Source organism: Ranitomeya imitator, chromosome 1 (genome assembly GCF_032444005.1).
Source record: "Ranitomeya imitator isolate aRanImi1 chromosome 1, aRanImi1.pri, whole genome shotgun sequence".
NCBI lineage: Eukaryota > Metazoa > Chordata > Amphibia > Anura > Dendrobatidae > Ranitomeya > Ranitomeya imitator.
Window position 1 is genome coordinate 194,152,312 of NC_091282.1, and position 6,000 is coordinate 194,158,311.

Consider the following 6,000-nt stretch of genomic DNA (forward strand, 5'->3'; position numbering starts at 1 on the left):
TATGCTTTACTTCAGAGACCGGCAGGACAGCTAATTGCAAGTTACCTGTCCGCACCTACACCCAGGAGGCACGACGGCACCCCTCAGAGGCCGGGGCATCAGAGTCCCTAAAAACAGCCTCAAGCCACCAGTCATACGGGTTTTGTCCTATCCCACCACGGGGACAGAGAGAGAGACACCACATATGTGAGACCCTTATGTGAAGCCATAGGCAGTAAGGGACTACACCACTGCAGAGCAAGGTAAGGCTATTGATTTCCACCTTGACAAGGGGACTCTGGACTTACATCCAAACTGGCCGGACTCTGCCTGCCCTGTGATCTGGTGCCCTGGACTGTGGATGCTGAAGTCTTCAGTAAAGGAAAAGAGACTGCAACCTTGTGTCCTCATTCTTCAATGCGCCTCTTACCATCCACCATCTACAAACCAGGAAGCCCTGGGGATATACTTCACCTGTGGGAAGGTATACCATCTATCTGCCATAACATCACCCCAGCAGACCCCTTAAAGCAGCGTCTGTCACCCTGACCGAATACCACAGGTGGCATCACGAACACAAACTTTATCCCTTTAAAGACCTTTCCCTTTTACATGGACGTCCCAGGGCCACGGATGGGGTCAGCCACCGTGACATCCCCCTGTGAATCGCAGGACCCGGTACCGAGTGCCCCATGGGGGCGCTCCACATGCAGTGAACCCTCTGTATTTACTTTTATGCAGTCTTCTCTTTATGGTAGATTTGGATGTTGATACGCCTACCTCCTGGAGAGTGTTGTTCACTTGGCTGGCTGATGTGAAGGGGTTACTCTTTACCATGGAGATTATTCTGCGATCATCCACCACTGTTGTCTTCCGTGGGTGCCCAGATCTTTTTGCATTGATGAGTTCACCAGTGCTTTATTTCTTTCTCAGGATGTACCAAACTGTAGATTTTTCCACTCCTAATATTGTAGCAATTTCTTGGATGAGTTTTTTCTGTTTTCGCAGCTTAAGGATGGCTTGTTTCAACTGCATGGAGAGCTCCTTTGACCGCATGTTTACTTCACAGCAAAACCTTCCAAATGCAAGCACCACACCTCACATCAACTCCAGGTCTTTTATCTGCTTAATTGAGAATGACATAACAAAGGGATTGCTCACACCTGTCCATGAAATAGCCTTGGAGTCAATTGTCCAATTACTTTTGGTCCCTTTAAAAACAGGGTGGCACATGTTAAGGAGCTGAAACTCCTAAACCCTTCATCCAATTTTAATGTGGATACCCTCAAATGAAAGCTGAAAGTCTGAACTTCAACTGCATCTGAATTGTTTTGTTTAAAATTCATTGTGGTAATGTCTAGAACCAAAATTAGAAAAATGTTGTCTCTGTCCGAATATGTATGGATGTAACTGTATACTGTACCTTAATTGCATTGCATATTTTAACAAATGTTTAATAGGTTAGAGTAGAGCTCAGCCAAAAGAGTTTACCTTGTGGTGGCTTAAGAAAATCTTTTGGCCAAAACAAAAGCTGCTGGCTATATGTGTGATCTGGTGATGGGAACTGTTAATGTGTGATTGGTGAGGGCGTGGTGCAGATGTAGAGTTTTTCTATGAGTGGGTGGAAGGTTCGAGGGGTGGAGGAGGGGCTGGGGTAGAGCCTGGGCGGAGTCTCAAGGGGCCCAAAAATTTTTGCCAGTATGGGCCCCGAAATTCCTAGTGCCAGCCCTGCCCCAAAAGACCCCCCCAATTCATGTTCTCCATAGCATTTGCATGGCCTGCTGCCATTGACAGTATGCTTACAGAGTAGTTATGGGTGGCTCTAGAGAAACTTCTGGAGGAGGCTATTTAGCATCATTAAATAGTTAACATCTAGCACCTCTCTGGACGAATGATCCCAGGAAATCCAAGATTTCATAAAACATCCATATATTTCTTCATATTAAAAACAAGTAGCAAAAAAAGTCAGGTAGTTTGGATTCACTCATGCTTAAAAAAAGGCATAGAGACCAACATGTTTCAACCCAGGCAGGTCTTAATCATGGAGTTGGCAACATAGGATTTTGCATAAAATTTCATTTTGTATTTTTATCTAATATAATATAATCAATTGGCAGAAAGAAAAAGTGCTAAAAAATGACTTGCGGTCTAGACCACTGATCGAACGGACCATTATTTATGCACACTTGTCATCCTTTAATTTGAGGATTGTTGCTTTTTGAACAGTCATCTCTGAAAGGGGCACAACACTGCTTCTTTCAATAACAGTTAACATCTTTATGCAGCTCTAACATAAATATATTGGCCAATAGTACAATATATAAATAATGTCAATATAAAACAGTGACATAATTGTATCTGGTTACACAGAGGGGATAGGTAATATGACTGTTGGGGCCATCTGGCAATAAATGCAGGTATTCTCAAGAGATCCATCCTCAATAAGCACTGACATGGCTGTCTCCACCCTACAAGGATCTCCAGCTCTATTGTTACTTCACATGGAAGAGAACAGGTGAACAGAATCCACAGGTATGTCACCATTCACCGGATCTCCTGCACGGAGACAAAGAGAATATGGATAGATGGATATGAGATACATGGATAGAGGATAGATAGATAGATAGATAGATAGATAGATAGATAGATAGATAGATAGATAGATATGGGATAGATAGATAGATAGATAATAAATAGATATGGGATAGATAGATAGATAGATAGATAGATAGATAGATAGATAGATAGATAGATAGATAGATAGATAGATAGATAATAAATAGATATGGGATAGATAGATAGATAGATAGATAGATAGATAGATAGATAGATAGATAGATAGATAGATAGATAAATAGATATGGGATAGATAGATAGATAGATAGATAGATAGATAGATAATAAATAGATATGGGATAAATAGATAGATAGATAGATAGATAGATAGATAGATAGATAGATAGATAGATAGATAGATAGATAGATAATAAATAGATATGGGATAGATAGATAGATAGATAGATAGATAGATAGATAGATAGATAGATAGATAGATAGATAGATAATAAATAGATATGGGATAGATAGATAGATAGATAGATAGATAGATAGATAGATAGATAGATAGATAGATAGATAGATAGATAATAAATAGATATGGGATAGATAGATAGATAGATAGATAGATAGATAGATAGATAGATAGATAGATAGATAGATATGGGATAGATAGATAGATAGATAGATATGGGATAGATAGATAGATAGGAGTTAATGCCATGAAATGACACAATATATCTACAGTATATACAGTATCTATAGTATCTATCTATCCACAGTTTTTCTAATTCTTTAGTGGAGTGCATTTTTTTAGCTATCTGGAGGATTGAACTTGCACCGGTTACAACCTTTTTTTGCTTGCGCTGCTTCTTTTTATCTATCTATCTATCTATCTATCTAATAATGAAGGCAGCACACTAATAGCTGAAATTTCACGTGAGGTTTATTGGCCCATGTGCAACATTTCAGTTCGGACTTGGGACCGAAACATTGCACATAGGCCAATAAACCGCACGTGAAATTTCAGCTATTAGTGTGCTGCCTTCATTATTTTTTGCATCTATTATAAAGGTTTGGTACATGCCTGGAAGGCTTTTGCACCCTACTGTAATTTTGTGCTGCTTTTTGTATTTATTTTTTTATCTATCTATCTATCTATCTATCTATCTATCTATCCATCTATCTATCCTATATCTATCTATCTATCTATCTGTCTATCCCATATCTATCTATCTATCTATCTATTCATCCATTTGCCTGTATATTTTCCAGAAACACATGAAAGGTTTAGTTTTATAACACAAACTTATTTCTATGCATACAATCACTAATAATGAGGATAACAAATAATACACCTATATTTCACTAACTTTGCAACAAAGTGGTATGTGAACAAAACCGTCCATTCTGTTAGGGCTTTCATAGCATCACCTTCTGGAATCCATAACATTTGGATTTTATAGATGAATCACAGCAGATGCGTCTTTACTAATAATGAACAGGGTTTTTTCTTTTCATAATAAAATATTCCGTAAGGGAAAAGGTTTTTTTTAAGGTTTTGTTTCTCACACTTTATTTTTTTTAGTCCTATGACCAGTGCATGTGCACTGCGAATTTTGTTTTCCATAGGTTTACATGGTACTGTAATCTCATGGAAAACTGCTGTGAATCTGCAGGGGCCAATTCGCTGAGGATCCGCAGCAAAATCCGCAGCGTGTTCACATAGCCTAAAGGGGTTTCCAGGTATGAGAGCAAAGCCTGTAGTTACTATTGGTGGTTCCAGACTTCTGAATCATGACAGTGTGTGATGTGCTCGCTGGGTCACGATTCCCTGGCATTGCCGGTGCGAGGGAGTGGTCATGCGCCAGAGTTTCCAGCTTCACTCATTTCACTTCTATAGAGAGGATCTGGACAAGACTAGTTGGCAAATGAGTGCATCTATGTAAATGGCATATCTGCGGTTATGTGCCCGTTCCTTTGCACTGGTGATACCGAGGACTCCTGACAGCACGCTATCACAATTGAGAAGCCTGTGGTCACAGAGAGTGTCAGCAGGTTGCTCACAAACATGGGCAAGCCCTTTAACAGACATTACTAGCTGACTTTTCAGAAATTAGTATATACATAATCTTCCGGAATGCAATCTTTGCTATTGCTCATTACAGCATAGCAGATGTTCCTACTGTTTAGTGCGTTACAGGGCGTAATAATTATACATACGGTAATTCCCAATTGGAGAGTAAAATTACCAGATTTCTCTGGGGTCATAAACACTGTCTGTACAATACGAGTTCCATTCCCCTGATATTTCTTGTGTCTGGATAGAAGAGCTAAGACATAGTATGCACCGCTCGAGAACCCACCGAGCAGGTAATGTATTTCAATGTCTATCCACACATACTTTGATGCCAAGTATCCTGGTACAGCAGAGTTAGTGTGCAGACAGCACCTCTGACCAGTAGTCGTGTCGGCAGACCGGTACCTTGATGTAGCAAAGTTAAGTGTGCAAGCAGCCCCTTCGAGTAGCAGAGCCTAATTGGTAGGCACTGAGGTATAGCAGAGCTAAATTGACAGACAAGCACCATTGCGTATCTATAGTAGAGCCTAGTGTGCGGACAGCACCTTTGAACCGCAGAGCCGGAAAGGCAATTTGGTACCTTGATGTAGCAGAGCCGAGTGTGAAAACAGTACCTTGGTACAGCAGGATCTAATGATAGCAGAGCTGACGTTGCCATGGGGTTAGGCTGAGTGCAGGCATGTGGGGGAAACAAAGTGCGGCCTGGCACCTGATCCAAGACAGACAGGGCCTGCTCCAGGTATCTGTGGGCCCCAGGTGAAAGACTTTCATTGGGCCCCATTAACACATACCACAATTCATGATGCACAGATATGGCAGAGAAATATAGGTATAGTACAATGGCAAAGATTTCACTTCTTACATTACATGAATGATATCTATTGTAAATTCTACAATAGCTCAGAAACCGGACAGTATAGTCCTCCATACAGTATTAGTGGCCCCACATAGTCCTCCATACAGCATTATTGGCAACACATAGTGTTCCAAACAGGATAGTGAGCCTATATGTTGCCCCATACAGTATCATGGGCACCACAGTGCTCCATACAGAATAATGAGCCCCATATATTGCTCCATACAGGATAATGGACCCCATATAATGCTCTATACAGTATAATGAGACACATATATTGCTCCATACAGTATAATGAGCCCCATATAGTGCTCCATACAGTATAATGAACCCCATATATTGCTCCATACAGTTTATGATGTGCCCTTTATAATGCACCAATATATGATGGGCCCAATAAGATCCTCCATATATAATGAGCCCATAAGATGCTCCATATATAATGGGCCCCATATACTGCTCCATATATGATGGACTCCATATGATAAACCTCGTATATTGCTCCAAATAAAAAACAAGAATGAAATAC